Raw genomic sequence first — 26,648 nt, 5'->3', positions numbered from 1 at the left:
CAGGGTTGCCTTGCTTGTGCCAGCGCACCGTGCCAGGATCAAGGTGATCATTAAAGTCACCTCAGTGTGAAAGGTGGTGTTTGTTTGCTATCGAGAGACCTAAGCGGCCTGGCTTGGGCGCAAAACATGTTGCTGGGCAAAAGTCATTTATGAGCGCCCCGGATGGAAAAGTGCAGAGCAGCCTGTGTTTACCGTCTGTCAAGTCTGGCATTTCAGAGCTATTCATGCAACAGGTGCAACTTAAGATTCTGTGAAAGCGAGCTATTCTGAGTGATAGCTCAAATCAGCATTCAAACGGCTGCAGAGTGAGTTACTGACTGCTCAAGTGCAAGCTACAAGAAGCATGCTAAGTGCTCCACTAATGACAAACGATAACCTGGTGCTGAAATCTCTAAAATGCAAAACATGACACCCCCCCCCCCCCCCACCCCCCCAGAAAAAACAACTTCCACCCAAAATCTCGGAGCAAACTGCCAAAGGGCACAGAAGCAAGAGTAAAAATGCTCTAACTGGAATCTAAATAAGTAAAATAGTAGTGAATCCCAGTGAAAATGAGCACATATAGAGAGAGAAATAAGCTAAAGTTGCTCAGTCTGAATATAAGAGTCCAAAACTATACTACTTCTGCTTACACAAACTTTACAGGTATTGCAGGTCGCTCACTGCATGCAACAAGGCATGCAAGTGCTCCAGCAGGAAATGCACTGCAGCTACATATACATCACCTAAAATATCAACAGAGCAATTAAAAAACAACAACAAAAATAATAAAAAAGCAAAAAAATATTTTTGACTTCCCATAAAACAACCAGCTGTAATAACTTGCTGAGCAGCACAGTAAACTGATTCAGGATCGCCATGCATGCAGACTTGTGGGGATATTGGGGACAGCAGCAGCGGATGAAACAGATGAAAAGCTTTCTTTGGGATGTGTATAATCCTGTCCTCACCAAAGCCGTCAGACCACCACGTAGATTATAACCCGGCGGATCATCACTTCTTTCTCTCTCTCTCTCTCGCTCCCCCCCCCCCCCCCGGGCTATCTGTATTTAACGAAGCGCAGCGGTGACATAGATATTTCTTAAGTTTCCCTCAGAAGCAAAAGCAGTACCAAGCAGCTGCAGCAGGCTGGACTAAACACCTTAAAAGAAAGGCTGTTTCTCGGTTCCCCTCCTCTCGCCTGTTGCGCTGTGGACAGTCGCAGCACATGGTGCGTTGTTGTGGTGAGTCGAAACTTTTCTTTGTTCTGCAGCACGATTGGAAATAGACCCAGAAATGATTTCACCTTTTATATCAACAGGAGCTAAAACGGAGGGCGAAAAAAGTGATATTGTAATATTTATAGCGTGGCTTGTATATTAGCGCCATGATTAAGGTGGCTTTTATGGTGTCAGCACTCCTGTGTAGCGCTGATAACTGGTTTGTGTTATATTTAGTGGCGTGTTTTATTTTTGCTGTGGGTTACGTGGGATTTATTTATTTATTTATTCATTAAACTGTTTTCAAGTTTGACACATATTTAAAACTAGGCTTTGAACGCTGCTGTGGTATAAAGTTTACTTCTGTTGTGGTTCTTTAAAAAAAAATTATTTCCTCTATTTGTACACAGGCGCCCATTGTTGCTAGGTGTCATGTGGTTTCAGGTTCACTGCCATGGGGAAGGGAGAAAAAACCACACACACATACACACACACACACACACACACAAGCTTTACTTGAACTCTGATGATGATGATAAGTGAAGTTCATGCAGCACAACAGTTGTCTGGTTTCTGTGTAACAATGATGATATTAATAATAATAATAATTCTCCATATGGAGAGGGATACAGTACTGGCAAGGGACAATATTCTAAAATGCATTTCATATAAAAGAGACAGAGATTTATACAGGATAAAACATCATTTGCGGGAGTTTAAGGAGACTACTTGGTCATAAATCAGTAAATAAATTCATGCATATCAGAATACTGTAATAATCCCTAAGGAAATTATGTTCATAACGCAGTCACTCGAAATCTAAGTATGTCACGTATGTTCACAAGGACTCACGAGGTTTAAAAAAAACACGAGTCTTGGCTTCGTCATTGTAGCTTTATCTTCATCTTGGTTTGTTTCACATCAGGTTTAGCTAGATGTTACTTGTGACCTTTGTATGAAGCTAAAAAAAAAAACAAAAGTTGTGTGATTCACCAGCACTGGAATTAATCTAATGTCTGAATAAGGACTTGCCACTAATGCCTGACTGCTGGATTTTTACAGAAACAGCTGAAAACTAACGAAAACTAACATAGTTTATATCTTAAATGGCAAGTGCTGCTTTCTTCCTTTATTTACATTTGCAGAATGGCAACATCTGGAGCAACAATTCGAAAGACTCTGGGCTGAAATAAATTCCTGCTTTGTGTCACACCCTTGTGTAGAGACCTCATCGCCATTTTTCTGCCACTGTGTCGCTCATAGATTTGTTACTATTTTAAATCTGCCATTCGACTGATCCTGAGTGAATTTGTCTTATTAACAGCCACTTTGTTACATATTTGCCCAAATTTTGCACGAGTCAGCAATAACACAGCCGGCTTATTCTCGTTTTCAACCTTCATACCGCTGTCCAAATATGTCACAGGCGAGATGTTTATGTTTGTCCCTTAATGCTGCTGCACTCTACATTCTGAGTATCAATTTTAAGCCTGACTTGGAAAGCCAAGGTCACAAAAAATGTCATTGCAGACATGATTTAGTCTCAAAGTAAAAAACAGTGTGATAACTTTAAATCATAACAATTAGATATTTCTATTCTGTTCTGTTCATTATTGATTATTGTTTGTTTTTTTAATATCTGCTGCATAACACTAATGATGTACAAAACAGATTCATAAGTATCCTTATGAGCAGCATAATGGATTTTTCATGTAACCCAATGCTTAGATGTTTCCTTACTGCATGGTCTAATTTTGATGCATATACAACAAGTTATCAGCATGCTCCCATCATGTCTTTTTGACTCTCTTTATTGAAAAGTAGCTAATTAGCACAGAAAAGTGTCACGCCTAGTAAGCAAATATTAACGAAAGAGTTTTAGGTTCTAATCCCTGTTGTGCTGCAGCAGACTATTAGCTGCCATCCTGCAGTGGAAAGAAGGAACAGGTGAACACTGTCAGCCAGCTGAGCCAGACAGGCCAATAAACCAGCCTCAGGACACTGCTGACTGATACAAAACTTGCCTTTAGTTTTCTCTCATTTCTAAACTCTACTGCTACTACAGTCTAAAAAGTGCTGTTTGTCGTGCAGTCATGGTTCAAGCTGAATAAAATACAACAATATGCAGAAGTCATTTCCTCATTTCTTTGTGTTCTGTACAGCAGTTTATTGAAACATGCAAACATAGATGGAAGCAGAAAACACTGTTTGAACGTATAACCATATTTATTCTTTAACATAGTCTGAATTCTCTTAGGAAGCTTTCTTGGAATTTCTTTAAGTAGTCTAGGAGAATAGTTCTGCAGGCTTCTTGAAGGACACCCAAAGCTCTTCTTTGGATGTTGGCTGCCTTTTTGTTCCATTCTCTGTCAAGATGATCCCACACTACGTCAATATTGTCGAGATCCTGGCTCTGTGGAGTCCAGTCCATGACTGATTGGTGTGGGGGGTTTTTGTTCAGGTATGTGTGTACTGCAATGCCAACATTGTCATAGGGAAAAATTAAGTAATTTACCAACATAATTTAATCACTTTTGGACAGGATGTTTGAAATTCAGCCCCAAACCATGATACAGCCTCCACCATTTTTTACAGATTGCCGTAGGTACTCATTGTTGTACCTCTCTCCTGACCTTCATACCTATATAGGCACAATTTGTATTGAAAATTTCAGATTTGGATTCATTGTTGTAAATGCATGTCTGTGGTTTAGTTATGTTTGCCTTTTCTCTCTGTTTACCTTTTGTGGAGGGATCAGCTGTCAGATTTTTTGTTCTATTTTATTACATGACTTTCACATACTGTTCACCTGCTCTACATAGTTTTTTAGACCTGCCACTTGTTCTTTTGTCCTCCACTTTCCTCACTGTTTTTAAGGACACGCTGCACACCATGCTGAGATGTTCAGCTAATAGCTCTTTGGGATTCACCTTGTTGATGTAGACATGCTATTTTCTGCCCGTTTGCAGACGTAACTAATACATTACACCAAACAAATTAAATATTGTTTAAATCACTGTTTAATTTTTAAAATTAAACATATTATTTCTTTTGACAGGTTGCCAATAACAAAATATCTAAAGATGCAATTTAAAACTGGGTCTTTGGCGTCTGTTATGTGTTCATGCAATACGGGTTCATCCTTTTAGTTGGGTGCGTTTTTATGCTTTAATTTAGGGCTGCACGATTAATCGTTAGAAAATCGCGATCTCGATTCATACTAGTGATGGGTCGTTCGCGAACGAAATGGCTCTTAGAGCCGGCTCTTTGACGTGAACGACGCGAGCCGGCTCCTTATCGCGAGCCGTCACGTGGGTTTTTTTTTTTTTTTTTCTTTCTCTCAGCCTCTCTCTCGCACTTTTTTCCGCTTCACTCTGCACGCGAGTCTTGTGCTTTACGCTGGGCAGAGGGGGGAGGGGCGGTAGTTACACTCAGTAGCACAGGAACAGAGAGAGAGAAAGAGAGGCAGGGACAACAACATTAGAAAGGTATAGTAATCATCCACAACTATTTTCGGTTGCAGATGATAAAGGATTGAGAAAGTTTATTCATGCAGGTCCATATGACAGAGAATATGCATGTTCTTTTAGTTTTCATATTATAATTTATATTTAATTGTGTTGTGGTTTGCAGTGTTTTGTGTTCTTTTCACTTTAAATTTGTGAAAGGAAAAAGCTGAAAATTTAAATAGTTAAAACTTGAAATGTGAATAGTTGATTTTTGTATTATATGATTTATTTATTACATTTTATGTGGAGTGAATAAATAAAAGTATATTTACGGTGGCCCCTAGAGACAAAGCACATACAAACTTCAAATCACGTACGAACTCTGAAGCATGTACAAACTCCAAAACACGTAAAAACACGTACAAACTCCAAAACACGTAAAAACTCCAAAACACGTAAAAACACGTACAAACTCCGAAGCACGTAAAAACTCAGAAGCATATAAAAACTCAGAAGCACATAAAAACTCAAAACACGTACAAAAGACAACAGAAGTGCTCCAGGATGCTGGGCGCAGTGTTGAGCCTTTGTTATCTTGTGGCTACACAAGCCAGCAAGTACCAACGACCGGATTTGGTGTGTGGTAATAACAGGTAAATGAACTTTTTTTTTAAATTATTTGAATATATATATGAGTGCCTGTGTATAAATACACAAACAATACACACATGCTTTCAATTGTGTAATTTAAGTGATCTAGTAGCTCTGCTTTGGAAGTTCAGTTCATGCTAGAAATGTGTTTTGGAGTTTGTACGTGTTTTGTCTCTAGGGGCCACCGCATATATTTATATATAAACATATATAAATAAAACCACTTGTTTTTACGTTAGTAATTCCTTTTGTGCATAATTTTATATTATTGTTAATAATAAATTAATTAAAGCAACAAAACAACCTGAAGAGCCGGTTCGGAGCCGAAAGAGCCGGCTCTTTTTAGTGAGCCGAACCGAAAGAGCCGGATCTCTAAAAAGAGCCGGAAATCCCATCACTAATTCATACTTATGTGCGATCTCATTTCCAAATGACAACGATTAAAAAAAAAAAAAAAAAAAAAAAAAAAAAAGACGACGACGATTGTACCGCATTTTGATCCGGGACGTAATCTGCATGAAAACAAGCGCTCACTCTTCCTGCTCAACAAATGACAAGGGCGGAGCCTTATACCACGTGATACAGAAGCTGTGCCGTGTGATGCTAAAATTAGCAGGGAAAAAACAACTGAGAGCACGTCAGGGATGACGAGAAAGTGACAGGAGAAAATCCGTCCCTGTCAACCACCCAAACATCAATAACGGGAACCTTATACAGCGCTTCCCTATACACGTCGAACTCCCGCAGGCACAAAGAAATTACGGAGGCTATCACTTATCACCTGACCAAAGATATGGCTCCCATCAACACTGTGCAAAACGAGGGATTTAGGAAAATGATCAACACCCTAGACAAACGCTACACAGTGCCGTCCCGCAACTATTTTTCTATTGTTGCACTACCTGCTCTATACACGCAGTGTCGAGCAACGGTGGAGACGGAATTTCAAGCAGTACGATATTTTGTGGCAACGACAAAATGTGAGACATTTGTTGTTTTTATGTTTATTTATTGTTTTTATGTTCAGTCTCAACTGTTACGAAGTTGATGTGCAGTTAATAAGTGCAATAAATATTTATACTGGAAAAGAAAATCGCGAGAGAATCGTGATCTCAATTCTAAGCAAAAAAATCGTGATTCTCATTTTATGCAAAATCGTGCAGCCCTTGAATTAATCATAAGTCAGTATTCAGTGGCTCAGCAAACAGACAAAAAATGAAACATTTGTCTGAAAATGCTCTGGTGCAAAGACTGGACTGAAAGTGAGTGAAATAGCAGTCAATGTCCAAAGAAAAACTTTGAAAGACCTGCAGAAAGCCTGGAGAATTATTGTACAAGACAGTTTCTAAAATTGTGAGAAAGTCGAAATATAAAGAAATGAGGATGGACTCGATTTGGTTATGTAAAAAATATGTTTTTAAAGTAGCATATGTAAGATAAGATAAGATAAGATAAGATAAGATAGAACTTTATTAATCCCTCGGGTGGGTTCCTCTGGGAAATTCGACTTCCAAAAAAAGCACAGCAACGACCGAAGTTACAGTTACAGAACTGTTATATATATATATATACACACACACACACACACACACACACACACACACATATATAAATACAGAGACAAATATAAATAAAATATACAAAGGGGATAAATAGAATAAATAGGAATAAAAAATAAAAATACAAGTGAATTGCACATTTCAAGTATGTTTATATGCGTCTGCGTTTGAGACTTACATGTGTATTACCTAATTCCCCAGTGAGCAAAGAATCTGTAGTCATGGCTGTGCAGTCATATGTGTGTGTGCACACACGTGTGTTTGTGGGACCGAGTGTGAACACATCCGCCTCCCTCCCCCATCTCTTCCTTGTAAAGCCAACGGCAAGCACACTAAGTTCATCTAAGGACAGGGAAATGCTTTTCTTTCCAGTATGAATCATTTAGGGAAAATGAGCCTCTGGACTGAATTGCCCGAGCAATTTGGCATGTTTCTCCATTCTGCTTTATTGTCTATTTTGGCTGAACTTGCAGTTCTTCACTTCACTGCCAAAAAAACTTCATGTCCTATAGAACAGGCAAAGCCAGTTTCTGAGTAAACCACAGCCTGTAAGCAAATAAAATAAATCTCTGCAAATTACTGCCATAGTTTCCTGTTTAGCTTTGAATTCCAAGGAAAAACAGTCTGCTGTGTCCGTACTGTAAATCCAGTGTCCCCCTTACACCTTTGCGTCTTCAAAGTTGTATGGGCTAAATGTCACAAAGTTGTGTTTTATAGTGTTTTTATGTGTTTAGATTAGTACTTTTTCTCTTTTAAAAGACATTTTCTTAGCCAAATGTATCTGCTCTAATTCAGTTTGGCAAAAAGAAAAAAAAACTGCAGTGCAGTGAAAAAGGAGTGGGAGTGGGACTGGGGTGAGCGGAGTAATTTTGCAGTAATCCAGCTACCCCTTATAATTGTGCTGCCCCCCCCCCCTCCCCCCCAATGTAGGGAGCAGAGATGGAAGAGGGGAGTGGCCTGATTCGAGGCTTGGGTGAACCAGCGGTAGGCTATGGCAGCTAGGATCTCACTACCTATGTCCTCCAGCTCTAGCCTGAATTATGAAGGCCCGGGAATGGCAGCAAGCCTAATTACAATGACTGATTGCCCGTCTGTTGGCATTTCTCAGATGGTGATTGTTATGTATGTGTGTGTGTGTGTGTCTGTGTACGTGTGTGTGTGTGTGGTGTATGAGGGGAAGGAGGAGGGACATTTCTCATTGGCTTTCCTTTTCCTTTCTTTGCATGAGAACAGCTAGAGATTCAGATCTGATTGGTTGAAGAGAAAAGAGATGTTTCATGATTTGGCGAGTCAGAGCTGGTGGGAAGCCAGAGACAGGTGATGCTGCATTGTAGCCTGTTCAACCTTTGGCGCAAACTCAATAAAAAGCGGTGTGTTACACTATTTAGGACGTATAAAAATTATTGCCTGAAAACCTTTTTTAAAACAAAAAACCCCCCCAAATCTTGATGTGAAAAATGTCTTATTTGGTTTCTAATGTAAGAAATGTTTGACCTGATAACTTTTCACATTGTACCTGTGCCATTTTCCTTCATCCATATCCCTGTTTTTAAATAAAACTAAAAAAAAGAGAGACAGAAGTCTTGAATTGGCCATTTGTATGTCAGCAGAGCACTCAGAGGTGTGATGTGTGTGTTAAGTGGGAGCTAGTTTGAGTTGGTCTGCCCTGCTTTGTCCAGTGCTTTGGCTTTTATTCCTCCAGTAATGAATTGTGGAAGCCTTGGCTTCATCTCGAGTGTCTCATAGCAACTGAAAAGAGAGAGGGAAAGCTGAAAAGGCCACAGGAGATCATGTGTTCCTTTCAAAAGGGCAAGACCATCATTTGGGCATTTTTTTTATGAAGAGGCAAAATTCAACTGGACAGTTTGTCTCATCCTCATGTGACATTATGTGTTTTCTTATATTTGCTTTATTTGATCTTTTTCATATGATAATTTTGTAAATATATATTTTTGGTATTTTATGACTTTTATGAGGCTGTACATGAACATAATGGAATAGTGAATTGAACTGTATTAATAAACAGAGATAATTAGACTTGGTGTAGTGACAAAGATCATCTTGTGAAAGATGTAGAGTTGTAATTTTGCATTAATGACAGTTATATTCACCAATTATCAATGTGAAAGTTATTTTCAATTTGCTGATTTATAATTTTGTTGAATAGAAGCATCTGTTTTCTAATGTTCTTGAAGTCCACTGCAAAGTCTTAAAATATTTTCTTCACAGAGGAACTACTTAGAGTTATGAACTTACAGTATATAATTTGTTATGTAATCTAATAATGATATGAGTTTTACTGATTGAAAGTTTGTCATACTTTGATAGCAAAACCCACTTCATACAGCAGACATGTACATTTTTATTAAAGGTGACTTTTTAAATGTCTTAGAACCAAATAAATGAATGTGTAAACGTGTTGCATCAGCCGGGGTTGAAGCCTGGCCATGTTTGCCCTGTAACCCAGACACTACCTGTCTGCTGCTATGGTTACAAGGACAGAGCAGGTTTAGTGGCCTGACTCCAGGGATTACTTTCCCTGGTCTTAACAATCAGGCCTGTGCCCCAGTGACTTTAAAAATGGACCAGACTGAACCCTAAAAGTTAAGGGAACTCTGCAGTGTGCCCTAGTGGCTTTTAAAAGTGTCCTAAGTGCTGTGCAAGGGATTAGACCCATGCAACCTAATTGTTTTGGTGTCAGTGATTGCCCCTTTGTGATCAGCTTTACTCGCAGTGATTGAGTTCACAACGCTCACTAGATATAGCTCATAAGTGCTTGAGTTAAACACACATTATAATGTTTTTTTTTTTTTTTGTCTTTTAGAGCCATTAAGAAAAACCTTCCACGTATGTTGACATACTTTTTAAAACAGTTTACACATCAGAGCTTATCCGGAGATGGTGATGAAAGAAGCAGAAGCTCAGGAACAGTTGTATTTTTTTTTAATATACACAAGGTGAACACAATGACTTGAACATCAATAAAATAAAATAAAATGTTAATCTAAAAACTAGCATGTATTCTGGTTTGTCTGGCTGACCAGATTTGTGTTTCACTGACTGTTCATCGTTGTGTATGTTGCCTTTGATTTAGTGATAGGTAGAAAACCCCACATGTCCGCAGAACTACCACTGAAGGTCAGCGTACATTCGCCCAGGAATTTTAGTGACTTAGCAAAATCAAAGAGGCTTCTGGGTTTTTTTTAATCTAGTGACTTGCAGTCTTACAGGTGTCCACCAGATGCTGCAGGCAGCCTGCACTGTCCCTCACATGTTATCCAGCGTAGCTGTAATATCCACTTTGGAGCAAAGATTGGAACTGTTTCCATGGTATTAGGAATAAATGTTATTTAGCTGTGCATCATAGAAAATGGGTCCCATTTTAAGCTATTAAGCATCTTTGATGATGCATCTGTTACAGAAAGTACACTGAGGCCAGTGTGATTAAAGATGTGTCTTTAATTCCAGTAGTTTAATTCAAGTTTCTGGAGAGATGATGAAAGGAAATGTTTGATATAAAACATTATATGGCTATTATTAAGCGCTGTTTTGAAGTTTGATGATTTTTTTTTCTCAGCAGCCTGGCTTTTAAATTATAGCCACGCATGCTTCGAGAGCTGTAAAGGGTTTCTGCACGAGTTTTCAATATTGGTGCAGTTAAAGAATGAAAACTTCATTTTTCTGGCAGTATAGTATGCATCTTATGTAAACCCGCTTGAGTAAGAACGAAACAGGGTCGTATCACATGTTAAGCAGTGCAGCTTCACAGTTAACTTTAGGAACAAAGCCTGCCCTGCTACAAGGCATGCTGGGAAGTTTGGCTCCTGGTGAAAGTACCTGCCAGTGTCCAGAGAGTGGCTCCGAAAATCTTTGCAAGGGCTGAAAATGAAGTTTGAAAGTAGAAGTAAGAGAAGCAACAATGCAGAGTTTTCACAGCTGCAGACTCAGCCTTCTCTTAAAGGGACACGGACATGAAAGTTGGAAATGTTAAATGCACTGTGAAACGGGGCATTTTTGCAGATGGCTCATATGGTGTCGTGCCAGCATTCACAGTAACAGCAAATATCGCTTTAAATTGCTCTCCTGTAATTTGCTATGACCCTTTTTGCACTGAATTAGAAAGTAAAGTATTACAGCTTGGTTTTAGTATTAGGAAACTGAATTAATGAAGCGAAGGTTGTGTGTGTGTGATTGTATGTTCTTGTTATATTATATATTATACATTTTTGTTTTGCTTTATTTTATTAAAAAATGAGCTGTCAAAGACAAGCTCCAGAGCCTTAGTCAAGGACACTAAAATAAGTATCGCTTATGACTGAGTTAACAGACAAAGAGAGCTCAACCATTTTTAATTTAAAGATCCTTCTTTATGATTTTAAGGTTGTTGCTGTTTGTTAATTTATTTCAATAATGTAAACAATATTCAAAGTTCATTTAGCAAATAAAAGAGGAAAAGAAATCCTATACAAAATAAAGCTAATACATTTCAATATTGCTTCACCTGTTCTGATTCACATATCGAAAAGAAGAGGGAAGAAGTACACACTTATTTAATCCCACCCCTTTGCCATAAGTTGTCAGTCAATATTTAAGCAGTTTCCTTACTGATATAATCTGCAGTAATAGTAACAAACATATTTCTAATATAATTTATGCACCACGTCATATCATTATGTTTTTCATATTTAACTTTGCCTGCACACCAATACCTCCAGTTAATTGTCGAATAAGCACGAATACAATTTCCTAAACAAAGACATCGACTGAATTTCCACATGATCCCTTTCTTTATAACTCATGAAGATCATATCTTTGTAACTCTTTTTGAACTGCTTTATGTATGTTTATGTTTGTCATCTGTAATTCTTGTTTTGGAAATTTTGCATTTTCTTTTATTCTTAAAAGTAGAAGTTCCATCTCATACAATGTGATATTAAAATGTTGGATTTTCATGTACTTTTTTTTACCTATTTACCTCAAACATATGTACTATGAGCATGTAGTTAGGTAGATAGAATAAATTCATGTAGTATAAATATTAGAGGTGAATTGCCTGTCATTAATCGGGCATTCAATTATTAGTTTTAATTAAATTTTGCACTTGTTTGCTTTAAAATTTGCAGTTAAAGAGAAGCAGTAATGTTGATCTTTTTTTTCCCTTTTTCTTTAGTAAGTTTTGAAATTACAAAAATTGTTTGGTCATAAAAGGAGAGAGATTGTATTTGCTTCTTCTTCTTTTTTTCATTGCTTCTGTAGTGACTGGAAGACAGTTCAAAAAAACCAAGGCTGGCTCTAGTACAATTTTGTGTTTTATGTATTGTAAGGTTTGTGAACAAGTGGGCACTCCATGTATATTTGCTCACTTTCCAGTAAAAGAGTAAAATACATATTCTTCTCTAAAAAGAGATCCGGTTGTAATCTTTCTTGCTGTTGGTATTCATGCTGGTTGTATTCCAGATCAGATCTGAACGGGCAAAGATGAATTTGAGAGATTGCAATTTGCAACCAAGAAAGAGAAACAGTGTTTTCTATTTTGCTTCTGAAGCTTCCACATGACACGAGGATGAGACGGTCTCAGTAAGCTTGCTAGTCAGAAGACAGTGAGCTTTTAGGGAGGGGAGCTAAAACTTGCTTCAGACTGTGGATGTGCTGAGAGACTTTACAGGCACTGTAGGATGTTGATCAGGAATTTATTTTAACTGATCCACTCTGATGGCGCTCAAAAATAAAACAGAGGTCCTGCAATCCTACTGTAAGGTTGTGCCTTCGCTCACAGTTGTGTTCCGTTTTTTCATGATTGCTTTTTTTTTTAATTTCATTTTAACACAGGCCTACACAATAGCACTGGCTGTCACTGCTGAATGTATTGTCTCAATCCTGGTGAGCAGTGGTGGTCAGCTTTGTTATGACGAAGCACTCAAAGCTAAGCGGTGTGGAGGTTTTTGAGCCCTCATTTCATGCTCCCCATTTTGCTTTTGCGCATTGTGCTGTTCGGGGTCCAGCCGCGTATCCCTCCTGTCCTGGACGCCCCACTATTGTGAGAGTGAGCTCACTTGAAAATCCTTCAATCCTTTCGAGTGCAAGAAAATCATCGTTATTTGTATTGTCTGTAAGATTTAACAGGTCAGCTGAGACAGCCACGTGTTGAACACGCTACAGTTTTTCTCTTCACCATCATCTTCATCACCCTCGTCTTTGTTTCATAGTCGGGATTTCTGATTATTTTCCCAGATTTCCTGCCTCTTCTTTCACTGAAGTTTAGTAAATTAGTCATTTTAATCTGCCTTTCTGTAAAAAAAACAAAAAAAAACAACCTCCGATCCGATGGATCCAGCAGATCATGTGCTGAGGGCAGTAAATACACTAAGAGGGCACACATTGTATTTTCCTGTTTATGAAACTCTCACATTTCATATTTCAGCTTATAATAACACACTGTTTGTTTAATCTATCATGCCTATATCCCCTTGGTTTTATCTGCTGCTGCCCATTTCCCTTTCAAACAGATAGTTATGCCTTTCTTGTGGGTGTCAGAGATAAAATGGCCAGAATATCACACAGAGGAACCGTTATGGCTGTTACAACTATACACATTTGACATTACATCAAAACAGAGTAAGGTACGGTATAAGTTAGCAACTTGGTATGTTAACACAAGGTACAATGCTTTCACATGATGATGTTAACATATCCCAAATTATCTTTTTGTTCCCACAATGTACCACGTATGTGCTACTGTATAAAATTGTTGGAGAAAGGACAGAAATAAAGGGATGACTTTCCTCGTATTTTAAAAACATAAGTGACATAACGTCAACTCATGAATTTAAGTATGAATAGAGAAGAAAGCTTGATAAACCAACGTAATGTATTGTAGTAGCTCTTGGGAATGCAGTTTTATCTTGAGAAAATGTTTCCTAGTGTTTACCTAAGTCCTTTCTGCTTTTATGTAAAAGAAAAGAAAAAAACACGCATGCATTCATATCTCTCTACCACTCCATGTTGATTAGGGCCAGAAATACCTTTGTTGGCATCTAGGGTAGCAACAGGGGATCAGATAGAGGAGAGGGGGATAAGTGCCAGGCTTTCATTCCTGGCCTTCTGGCAGCCAGAGTGCAGGCAGACAGGCTGGGCAGTTAGGCCAAAGTTAAGACAGGACTCAGACAAAAACACCTGATCACTTTAATTAGCCTGAGCCAGTGGTTCTCACACTTTTTCTGGCATGCTCCTCTTATAAACCAGAAAAGTGTACACTGCACATCCAGTTTTTGTCATCATTACCAGTAAAAAGGGTACAGTTTGTAATTTAATGGCATAATGATCAGCACAACAGCATCAGCAACGTCTTGTTTGCTTTGTTTCCCCATTAATCATAATAATTCAGCTTCTTTTCACTCCAGATTTTTTCCCTGGTCCACTGATTTCAGTATGGCAGGTTGTCAAAGTCTTTCCTGGGGAGAAGCATAGACTGTATATAAAAATGGACTGTGATGCCACCCATTGGTTCAGTGAACAGCATTTTGCCTGTTGCTGTGTTAGTATTTTGAAACCAGACATGGGAAGTAAGAGAACTTTGACTCAGAATGATGTGTAAATCACAAGGAAGGCCTACCTGAAAGCATACCTTGTTCTACTGGGTCTGATTGGCTCTAATTTGGACCCCAAAACTATTTTAGTAAGAAAATAAGGTTTATTTATACAGCGCTGTTTAGGAAAAAAATGTAAAAATGGCTTTAAATATGAAATACAGAATAATACTCGTTTGTATCTTATACTCATTTTTACTCAGCAAGAATTTCAGTGTTTGGGAAACTTAACAAGCATACTATCATGGGATAATGAACCCAATAGGTAGCTAATATTAACTCATTAGCTATCAAGCATGTTAGTTAATAAATCCCTTGACAGAAATCTTTCTTTAGGAAATTGTGCATTTCCATCTTGCTCTTCTTTTATATTCAAACAGTAGCAGCTCTCAGCACATCCATCAGCAGCTTCAGCCCAATGTGAAGAGTTTTAAGGGTCTGCCGTTGTGTGGTATCTATCTGTCCACTGGAGAAAAGAGCCGTGGGCCTCCAGGAGGATAGGAAGCTGTCTGACTTGAGTGTTGTGATGTGCTGGTCAAGGGAAGGAGGTTACTTAAAGGATATGATGTCTTCTCAGCAGACTAGATGTCAGTAGGAGTCACCTCGACTCCCAGGGGAGAGCTCCCACCAGGATACACATTTAATGCTCTTATCCAGACACTGATAGATAACAGTCAGGATGGGTTCAAAGCAGCAACATTGAGATAATAGAGATTGAGACAGATGAAGAGGCATTTATTTGAGATAGAACTAGAACTTGAACTTGGCAGTCAGTTTCATTTGGGGCTCGATGGTTCACGTGAATGATTGACCCCTCGTTATTGGGTCAAAAGTGCAACTGTAGATATGTTTGAACATTTTACCTGTTAGGAACATGTGATAGTTGGCATTAAAAAAAACTAGGTTAAGCTTTTCTAAGCCTGTAATCCGTAGTTGGTATCAGATAAGTTTTGCATGCTGTACTGTACTTGTATTAGCTCTCTGGCACTATATGTGACAAACCGTGTTTTCCATAGCCAGCAAATAGAAGCAAAAATCAGAGATTATTTGTATGTAATACTTGACCCTGGGCCACTTGTTACTCACTTGATGGACTCTCTTCGATTCCACTATTGAGTTACAAGTCTCTGTATCCTCTTAGCGAGGCTCGTGGCCCCTCCTCGCTGTGTATGAACCTGGCAGGACCGGGACCGCTCGGTCCTTCTTTTCTGTGCCCCATCCCCCACCAGACATAGTGATGGCACTCAGTGCCAGAGACACCCCTCCCTCCCCTCTCTTCCCTTCACCACCACTCCTCTCTCCTCTCCGCCCTCCCTTCCCTCTCTGCCGCAGGCAGACCCAGGCATGGGATCTCCATCTGTGCACAAAGGAGCCTCCTCTATCTGCATACGCTGCACATAAAAGGGCCTTTTGTCATGAGCTCTGCACACATGACCGTCCGCCTTTCACCCCGCTGGAAAAAAAGATCACTCTCTCCAGCAATCCAACCCCACCCCCAACACCAGACTCAACCCTGTCCCCGACCCCCACCCAGTCAGGTTTTCATCTGCGGAGAGAGAGAGAGAAAGAGTGAGACAGGTCTACTCCAAACTTTGTCGAATAGAGACAACCATTAGATGGAGCTGCCTCCATCACTTCTACAAAATCCCTTTTCCTCTTTTTCATTTCCCTTTTATCATGCCTGCCTTCTCTGTTTTGTTTATTTGGTTTTTTTTTTTTCAAACTTCTGGGGTCTTTGTTTGTCCTCATTGTGAGGCATGAACGTATTATAGCATCTGCCATGCTGAAATATGAATGTGCTCCCAGTCTTGCTGTCTCCCTTCCTTTCTACATTTAAGTGGCATTAGTGGTTGGTTGTGTGCCAGGTTATCAACCCCCCCCCCCCCCCCCCCCCCCCCATTAGAGAAGCACAGGCTCAATTGACGACAGTCCGAGAGCTGAGGCTTTTCAGTGCCTCTCATCTCCGTGCCTCCTGCCTTTTAACCTCTCAGTCCCACGCTGCTCTGGAGAGCCCGAGGTATTTGTAATGTGTAGCGATAATGGCAAAAAATTGTCTGCACACGTGAGATCCAAATCAAGAGATACAAGGTAGTGTTCTCTACCTTTGGGAGACAAGTGGGCTGTACGCCATTTTGGCTACTAAAGATGACACATATTGGTGCTGAGGGATATTGAGTCAGGGTGGGGACGGAGCAAAGACATAGAGGCAGGCAAATACACAGTGTCAAGTGCACGAGTGCTGCCACAAAAAAGCGCTTTCCTCAGCGTTTCCTTTGAAACACACACGGCCCCGATGCCTTACTCCCGGCCAAACGTGTGTGGATTTTGGAAAGCCCTCGAGCTCATCTTGCTGTCGCTGCACACAGGCCTGTGGCGGAACGGAAGGATAAGATTGACTTCTCCCTCCATAGCCATGTCCTCCACATGACCCTCTGCCTTACTAAGTTGGTGTGAGAGGTCAGAGGCTGTCACACCATCGAATATGTGCTGTCAACACCTTTAGCTTGATGATGATTATGCTGATGGGTGGACCAGAACATGTTACACCCCATCAGTGTCAGCACAGTTTACCATAAAGAGAGCACAGATTTTACACAGAGGGTCCCTGAATCACAGACTAGCATTGAAATAATTTTGCGCAAGTGTTTACCCTCCTAAGTGTCTGCGGTCATAATCACGAGGAACAGAGTTGCTTGTTCCCACAAAAGTATTATATAACGAGGCATAATGATTATAATGATGATAACGAGAGTAATAAAAATAAACATTGTTTTTATCACACGCTTGACATGAAATTGAAAAAACACACAATGCGTGACACTTGTAGTCAAAATAGACAAAATAAATGTAGTGTATACTTTAAATGCTCTCTGTGCTTTTGATACAAGCCTCTGCATGAAACTAATAAACCAACTAGTTGTCAGCACACAGGATTACAAGAAAAATCTATTTAAGGGAAAGTTATGAAGACAAACGTTTTACACACATGTGTACATGCAATCAAATGAGCAGACTGAAATGACTTTTCACAGTAGTAAGTGGACATTTACTTTTATTGCTGGCATGTGGTCTGGTTTGCCGGAACAGTGATTTATGTCTCAAACACATATTACTTTGCTCTATGTAAAAAATAAATATTAATAATATTTTGCACCAATCACTGAATTTGCATAAATAGCCCACAGAGTATAACATCTGTTTATGCAACTGTCCTATAAATCACTGCTTTTCTCCCACATAGATAAAAGCCATTCAATGCAGTTTTACTCATCAGTAACCCAAGTGTGATTTCTCTAATCAGTGATTTTTTTTTGTCCTTCTTTTTTTAATCCATGACATCAATATCAGCTGTTTCCCCTTTTTCAAGGTTGCCAAACAACAGATATCAAAGTGGTAAATATCTAGAATATTTCAAATATTTACTTTTTGTGCTCGAGTAACTCTGTTTTTGTCACTAAGCTTACTTTACTGTAGTAATCATAAGGAGGAAAGTGCTGCAAAGTGATTCGGAAGCTGAAAGGTGTGTGATGTCGTGTTGAAAAAGGAACCAGGAAAAAGAAAAGCACACGTGTTGTTAAATGTTATTAGTTACATGTTTTGCTGTTCTCAGTGGAGCAAGGATGCTAGACAGACTGTGTAAGACAACAAAACAGTGCGCACAAAGTGTTTGTTGAGGCAGCGAACCGCTGAGTGCATATGACTCTGCTGTGTTGGACTCCTTGCAGCCCTGCGGCACAGAAACAGCCGTTGTGACGTGGCCCCTGAAATGCCAGGGCTGTGCACTCTTGGCGTAGTGATTAGGGAGAACAAAACAAAATGGCCAAGGTTTTTTTGTTGTTGTTGTTTTAAATAGGAATTAATAACCTGCATGAGAAAACTGGAAGGAAGAGTAGAAGTATGCAGAGACCTGATAGTTAAGTGGACAGAAAAGGAGAATTTACTTTATGTGTCACTGATTATAGAAATTTGTCTCAGTACATTATTTAGTGCTACAGATCAGTATTTTTACATTGCTGCTTAACTAGATAATAAACATTTGGTGCATGTCTAAAAATGATTGGTTACTACATTGTGATCTGTGCTATAATGACAAAAATGACACAGGTATTATACTCAGTCAAAAATATTTTTTAATTGAATATTTATTACATTGTTACACTCATTCAAACCCTGCTTGTGCTCGTTTCCACCATAAGGCAGTTTTGTTGCATTCACACTTTAAATGCAGATCTTCAGACCTACACAGTACAAAATAATGCAACATTGCATTTGTGTTGGATTTTGAGCTTTTAATATATCAGTACTAAAACAGTAGGTGAAATAATTAACTCACGCATTATATATTTTAAAAAAAAATTTTTTTTTAAAGTGCTGTGTTGACCCCTTAATGCTGCCCCACTTTAGTGTGGAAATCCTTCTTTTTTATAGCATGTATCACCTTAACATGCTACATTTGATAATTAACGTCTCATTGGGATCATAGTTTAAAATTCTGTATTTTTATTAGAGAAAAAAAGTATTAATTGATATTAATGAGGCTGAAGGTCGATGTTGATTTCTTGCCTAGGCTGCCCTTGCTCATTGCTGCCTTTTCGAAAACGGCCCTGATCCAGGACAATATGTCTGGTTGTTGAAGGGCTGCCAGAAGTAGTTGTTAGTTACAGTTAGGGCGCGTCCCTCTTAGGATAGGTTGTCCACTCTGAGGTCTGATATCGAATAGGTCCATAATTTCCAGCTTGTTCCCAGGAGAAGCTCTCCTTTGCTCTTTTCTCTCTGTTTCTCTCTTCCTCCTCTCCTTTCAGAATCCTGTGAGAAACAGCAAGGTGAGTTCATTCCTGCTCTTGAAAAAGTCTTTATTCCTGTTTTTTCTTCTTCTTCTTTTTTTTTCTCTTTTTTTTTGCTAAGACGAATCGTTTCTTTGTGCATGTGGCATATCTAGAAATTCTGTTTCTTCGCAATATGTCTCAGAAATATTTTGAAATTCAATATTTATTGCGGTGCTTTTGAATTGTTCTCATGAAAGCACCGGATCAAATGCCTGCTGAGCTATGTGGCAGATGAAGGGAGGGGGGGGGGCGAATCACTGCTCTGTTTTTGTGCTTTCATATCAGCACAACATATCAGGTAAAGCTGATTAAACAGAAATCAAATACATTAAAATTAAATTAATATTTTTATTCATATAAAACTATTTATTAGGAATGAAGTGTTTAAGTGCACCATGTTTAACAATCTAATACTAGTGTAAAAAATGATTTATACACACACAATGAAGTGTATTATTTAAACCCAAAACAGATTTCTAACAGTTTTTCTCTTACTTTTGAATTTAGTGACAGGTTCATGTTAAATAAATCAACTTGTGTGCGCCGTGACTGAATATCAGTTCTTTATTATTTGTATAACAAAAGGCTGGATGAGCTGCCTTTTGTAAAGCATATTTTTGCACAGTTCATATTAACATTTTAATGTGGATTTTTACTCAGTGAACAAAAAATGCATTTCTGGAAAAGTTTGTTTTTTCCCCTGAATAAATCGTGACAATAATTTACACCAAATTCATAAAGTTCAGGCATTATTAAACATTTCCTAAAATTAAATTAGTATCCCTGGCATTTTTTGGTTTTTAGGCAGTGTGTTCCTTTAACGAAGCTAATATATAAAATAGTCAACATTTATGATAAAATTATTAAGTTTAACTATTAATTAATCATTTATTTATTTATGTCTTTTTGGGTTTCTGTAATAAGCGGGCGGCATTTTAAGGAAACAAAAGTCCATTCTGTTTATATTCTATAATATTTTGCACACATGCTTTTATATATGCCACAGTGCATTTCAAATATTGATGGATAATGTGTTTTCAAATAAGTGCTCAGTCAAGAGTTTTGCATATGAAGATAACTTGTGGAAAAACTTGAACTTGATATTTTTGGGAACTCATTGCTGGAAAAATATCCCTAATCCGGATAAAATGATATTCCCAAGGTGCTTTATTCCATAAAATTCTCCAAAGGAGCTGATTGTTAGCAGACATTTCCAAAATGATATAGCTGAATTATGTTTCAATATAACTTATTATCGGCTCGCTTTTGCAGGAAATGCAGTGTTAGGTAAGCTCAGCTGTGCAGCATGCTTTCACCTCTGTACTAATATCAAAGTATACGTTGAAGGGAGTCACAGAAACAGATCCTGAACAAGCTGCTTTTTTCTTATTGGTTGCAATCACCAATATTACGATTCTTTTTTTCTTGTATTAGAAACATCATTACTGCGCATGTCTTCTGTCCACCATTTCATTGCACATGCAACCATTTTATGAGCTTCAACATAAAACAGTCTTTTAGGTCAGAGGCCTTGAAAACATACTTGAATTGACAATGTTTACTTAGGAAGGAGTACTTATTGGAAATACGGGTACACGGATGAAGCACAGCCTGCTAAAGTAAAGTTAAAAACTCTTTGGACCGGGGTGTGTTAACATTGCAAATCCTGTGCAGTGAGCATTCAGTCGTTTCTTCAGATTTTTCCACATAGAAATAATTCTGTTTGAGCTGTGCTGCACCTTGCAAGGTTAGCCTGCATTCCCTGTCTGTGCATGCATGCGTATAAATGTCAAACAGACGGAGAAAGTGGCGGTCACAGTCGGCTGCCTAAGGTGACTGGTGGGGGTCAAAGGTCAGGCTGTGTTAATACGACGTGATGTGCTGCCCCCGGGACCTCGGTCCCATGAGGGATAACCCCCTAATCAGCATTAGTTAATGTGTTAGTAATCTTTACCTTCTTAAAGCAAACAACAGTGGAGCATTCAATGAGCTCGCTTGGCCTCCCATGTAACGCTTTTGACCCAGGGGTCATGGCCTTTGTTCCCTCCTCGATGGGGAGTGCCCTCAAAGGTCCTGGGTGTAATAGAGAAGTTGTTTAGACACGTGCAGGGTTTAAGCTCGACCACCTTATGGACTCTTCTGCTGGAGAGTATACTCTCCCCTCATACAGAAGGGATACTTTGTGGTTAGCTTTTATCCCCTTCAATAAGTCCATTAGAATAACCTTGTTTTTATGTGCCACATATCATATCTAAGTGTCGACGTTGTAGTGGTTGCTGACCAAGCACACAGCCATCCCTTACCCCCACCCCCCAACATACACACACACACACACACACACACACACACACAAACCCCTACTCCCACCTGCTAATGCCTCCTCGATGTTTCTAAGAGCAAATATTGTTTGTCTTTGTGGATTCCCTGCCCAGTGAAATTCCATATCGCTCTTGCTGTGCTCATTGTTTTATTGTTTCATGTAGCAGTAGGACGAACGTTCATCCAGTCCACCATTTAAATTCTGTAATGCAATGTTTACCCTAACAAATGCCTGCAGACGTCTTTTAAAACACTTTAATGTGCCGTCTTCTGAATGCAATCAGTGCCCGTCAGCAGACAGTTTGTTTAAGCCACAAAAAAATGTGTCTTATTTATAACGGCGTTAGACGTATGCGCTGCATTTCTATTGCTATGCTATTTTTATATTTTAACCGCTTCAAAACAGTTTTTTTCTCTGTCGTAAAATTGTGTTCCCAACTCGATTCATTGCATCAAACCTCGATGAAACAGAGAAGCATAATCATACGTTAAAATTATTAGGAGTAAAATAATTGTCAGGCAGAGGCTATAACATGGCGCCGTCTGCCATTTTGTTTCTCATTGCAATATCAATTGGCCTGATTGACTGACTTTGTATCACACAGCTGCAGCAGCCTAGTACTCCAGAAGGAAAGCTGTGGCTTTTCCCTGCCTTTTCTCCCTCCCGGATGTCAGTTAAAGTGCGGCTGCATCGTGTGTTATTGTTAGTGCTTCATCTAATGTTAGTCGTTTTTGATCATTTAATCTGAAAAAAAAAAAAAGCAAGATGTTGCCAGTAGTAAGAACTGCTTTGTGCGTTTTGTTTTTTTAAACGGAAACCGATTTTATACAGTCGGCCTTAAATAGTCTGCATTTGCTTCTAAAGTCCGACTAGTCATGACTCCACAATTAAGATGTGACAGGTAATTACGACACGCAACAGAGGCACAATGTAGCGGCAATGTAGACACGCAACACAGCGGCAAGAGCTGGCAGCAGTCCCAAAGCCAAAACTGTATCCTCAGATGAACTTTATGTCATGCAAAGTACAGTATGCACACTAAGCATAAATTCACAGAGCATGCTTCCCTAAAACTAATGACTAATACTCCTTGGAGTTCTAACATATGCTTTTTTTATTTATTTTTTTTTACAAGCTATTCCCCAAAAATCTTAACATATACCCAAGACATCTTTATACATTGAAGCCATAATGAAGTCATGAGTTTCTCAATTGGTTAAAACGCATGGCGAGATGTGACGTATAACTTGAACTCCTTCTAATAGGATTCTATAGCTCCTGCCAAAGTGCATGACTGAACTGAGCTAGTATCTCATTTAGGGAAAGGAAGAAAAAAGAAAGAAAGCGAACAAATACCTTGCAGTGCAAAGCAGCCTTTTCCTGCACTTTGTTAGTTTAAATAATATTGGCATTTTTCTCCTCTCTCTCTAATTGTCTTTGGCCGTATGTGTTTCTACTAAAAACCCGTCTAGCAAAGAGGAGTGCGCGGAGAGAGGAGAAGAGTTTTTTTTGTGCAATCCAGCCTGTGCTGCTGTGAGGAAGAGAGAGCCGGCGAGGAACGGGGTGGTGGCCGTGCAGTGAAAGCAGCCCTCACAAGCTGTGCAGCCTGAAGCAGTAGCAGCCATGATAAACAAGTCTCCGTGAGCTCGAGCCCCGCTTATGTATTTGTGCTCTCCAAAGCCGACAGGAAGTTTTCACAGAGTAAAACGTAAGAAAAAGTTTAACCCCCACCTTATGTTTTTCCTCTCTGTCTCCCTCTTTCTCTCTTTCTCATTGTCTCTTGCTAGGAATGAAGTCCCCTCTTTAATTCTCAGCAGTTTATAAAGCAGAAATGAAATTTATTTTTAAAAAAGAGAGAAAAAAAAAAAGCTCCTCAGTAATAAATACACTTTACATATCTCCTTCCTCCTTTTCTTCCCTTATAGAGCTCCTGGTTCAAGGCCGAGGGGGGAAAAAAGTTAAAGCCACGAGGTCTGCCTTTTGCAGTTTTTTAGAACCAGAGCCAAAAGAGGCAGGAAGTTGTTGTACAATAGCGTTACAGTAATCTGCCTCAAATGGAAAAAGCCAAATGCTGATCGCGGAGTGGAGAAGGTGGCAGAACAGACAGAAAGAGGGAGGGAGGGACAGGCAGGGAGAGAAAGAGCTCTAGCGTGTGAGAAGCAAAGCATAATCAATGCAATCTAAGATGGTGGAAACAGCCCTGCTGTTTAGTAGGGACCCCCCCCCCCCCCTTTCTCCTCTCCTCTCCTAGTTCCCTCTGAGGCTCACTTATGCTTCATGTAAATCTGTGCAAGAAATTGGTTCAAACTAAACGCGTGGACCATTATGTTATCTTTTTTTTTTCGTTCTCCATTTTAAACAAGACAAATCGGCATCTCTGGGGGGGTTTCGCTAAAATGTTCTCCGAACTGTTGAACATTGAATACCGGGGCATGTAGCAGCTGTTTTTCCTCGAGGAAAAAGCAGCAGAGTCTCACCCAAAAATGCTTATCAGCCTTTTTTGACTTTGTGCCAAAATAGCTGCGAAGGTTCGGCTACAGCCTTTGCTTTGTGACAGAGCCGGGGCAAGAAGGAGGCGTCCTGGCCATGCGTTCTTTGCCACATGTTACTGAAATTAACACTCTCCGTGCTTTTCTTTTTCACTTTGTGTGCTCGCGTCCTTGTGTGTGTGTGTGTGTGTGTGTGTGTGTGTGTGTCATGGTCTAGTCTATCCATTCAGGCTGCTCAGGCATGCCAAAGAGTTAATGCGCTCTGAGTGTGTGTGTACGTGTGTTCCTTTCAGTGTGTACTTCCAGATCTGTAAAGCTCCACCACGGTAAGAGATGAGGTTAATAATTCAAGGAGATCTCAGAAGTGTTGCATATTTCAAGGATCCTTCAGCGGGGGCAGCTTATGCTGAATGACTCTGTATTCTCCCGTTTTCCTTGCTTTTCTTTGCACTTGCTGATATAGTTGCTGACGTACGTTATAGTGGATCCCAGTATGGCGTGTGAGTGCAGGCACTGAGCCTGCGCGCTGCCTGGGAGGAGTGGATTTCTGTGTCATTCTTCTTCCTCCACCCCTCCCACATTTAGTGCTTTCCACCCTCCCACTCTGCCTCGCTCTCTTCCCTTCTGTGTCTCCATCTCCCACCCATCTTATGCTCCCTCCCTCCCTCCCCAGGCCCCAGTCCAAATACAGTTCCTTGCCGTGTTGGACATGTGATGAAAAAGTGACTGGTTCGCGCGCTCTGCTACACCTCCTATTTCATCATCAGCCGAGCTTTTCTACCCCTTCACTGTATGCATGTCTGTCTCCTCCTCTCGGATTCTCTCTCTCCCTCTCTCTCTCTCCCCCTCTCCTCGTCTTCTCTCTCTGAATCGGTCGCTCCTCTCTTTCTGCTAGAGCCACACGCAAGGGGGAGACTTGAGCTCTGCGAGGGGAGAAAAAAAAAAAAGACAAAAAGTCTGCTGCTATTTCTACAGTCAGGGCCTCCCCGCAGCCCGCCCTGCCATAGATGGATCTTTTTTTTTTTTTTACTCACTACTAGCTGGATTTTAACCCTCTGCCTCCAACTAGCTGCACAGCAGCTCTGCAAAACCTGGCAACAAGTGGCTTTTTTTAGGGGCCCTTTTCTTACTTTTGGCACATTGATTTTTGCACCGCTCTGGATTTTTGATCACTTATCTGCTTTTCTGTTGCTTATTTTCTAAAACTGTACCTCATTTTCCTCTTCTTTTTTTGTTTGTTTGTTTAGTTTTATTAGGGTTTTTTTTCCCCTTGCTGGTTTTTAGCCATGTTTATTTGGTTTCTCTCATTTTGGATCAAAATTTTCCAAGGTGGTGTTTCTCCATCTGATGGGCCTTGATCCACCTGGAATGCCAGGGGCGCCATTTTTGACGGGTAACCTTTTTGTGGTGGTGGGCTTGTGGCCGGGATGTCCATGGATGGCAGTCACAGAGTGACCAGTGTCTCAGTAGGGTATACGTGTGCGTTTTAAAGGAGATGTTTCGTAATCCGCGCCAGCGACTGGCGTGAAGTACCGCACCTTGTTTGTATTTACTCTGCTTCTCCTCCTGTTTCCTCTCCATGTCCTCTCTCCTTCGCTGTCTCCTTGTGTCTCTTTCTCACTCTTGTTCTCTCTCTTTCACGCCGACTCGCTCTCGAGGGCAAATGAGTGGTGCGCTGAGCCGGAGCTCTTACTGGGACAGGTGCCAATTGCAAACAAAAGAAATTAACAGGCAATAAGCGGAAAAAAAAAAGGGGGGAAGCAAATTGTCGAATTGCAAGTTGTTGAGATGTCACCAGTAGCTGTGCACGTTACGTCGCCGCATGACCGGTTTGCATTATTGTTGCGTTACGTTATCAAGTATTAAAGTAAAACAGAGGTTTGAATACTTTGCTTCACTTATTCCAGTGAAGGCATTTCACTTGAGAAGAGGGAGGGAGTAATGTGAGAGAGAAGCATATAGACTTGTGAATTATTCATGTGCTCAGCCAAGGCTGAGACTGAACTGGTTGTGCTATTTGCATGCATCAGACATGCTGTTTGTCTGTTTGCTAACATTCCTCATTCAAAGACTTGTTAACTAGCAGCCGGGCTTAGTCTCGCAGACAGCCTCATGGCCTCCTATTGTTTCAGGCCTCACCGGGCCTGGACCCAGCTGGTGGCAGGCAAGCCATGCAGCCCTGAGCTTTGGGTTGAGACTGTGGTTGAAGGAGGGATTTGTGCCTGGAGGTGAGACTGACGTGGGCACTGAGGCTGGAGCTGAGGCTGAGGCACGGCTGTGAACGGGACATTCTGAGGGAAATCACGGGGTTATGCAAGAAGCACCAAACTGGAGCTTATGGCTTTCTCCTCTTCTTGACAGAGATGTGGATCAAAGCGGGAAGAGCTTCCGAACCTCACCGGACATTTAGCGTCTTTGCTCTGGTAACTGGTGAGTAATTTTCATTTAAAATATGCCTATGGATGCATGGTTTCCGATGTACTTTATCAATGTGTTTGCATTTTGGACGTTCAGTTTTCGCAGGAATCCTGTACAAATAAACATCTCGATGAATTTGAGGTCTTTGCAC

At 40.1% G+C, this 26,648-nt stretch overlaps 2 long non-coding RNA genes across 3 annotated transcripts in view; one reads left to right on the top strand and one right to left on the bottom strand.

The window, feature by feature from the left end:
• The first annotated feature begins 985 nt into the window (after positions 1-985).
• Positions 986-26,648, top strand: part of LOC146665199 (uncharacterized) — a 43,680-nt gene continuing 18,017 nt past the window's right edge. For both annotated transcript variants that reach the window (XR_014912579.1, XR_014912578.1), the window contains exons 1-2: positions 986-1,223; positions 26,441-26,509. This is a non-coding gene — a long non-coding RNA (uncharacterized LOC146665199). The remainder of the gene's footprint in view (positions 1,224-26,440; positions 26,510-26,648) is intronic.
• LOC146665200 (uncharacterized) lies at positions 18,821-23,099 on the bottom strand. Its single transcript, XR_014912580.1, has 3 exons — positions 22,947-23,099; positions 21,225-21,343; positions 18,821-19,250 (listed from the first exon to the last, which is right to left on the bottom strand). It is a non-coding gene; the product is annotated as an uncharacterized LOC146665200 (long non-coding RNA).

The sequence above is a fragment of the Rhamphochromis longiceps genome, linkage group LG7, assembly GCF_057381845.1.
Source record: "Rhamphochromis longiceps isolate RC_006_pf linkage group LG7, R_longiceps_female_GT1.1, whole genome shotgun sequence".
Classification (NCBI taxonomy): Eukaryota; Metazoa; Chordata; class Actinopteri; order Cichliformes; family Cichlidae; genus Rhamphochromis; species Rhamphochromis longiceps.
The sequence above is the reverse complement of the archived record's forward strand: the minus strand, read 5'-3'. Positions and strand labels throughout refer to the sequence as shown.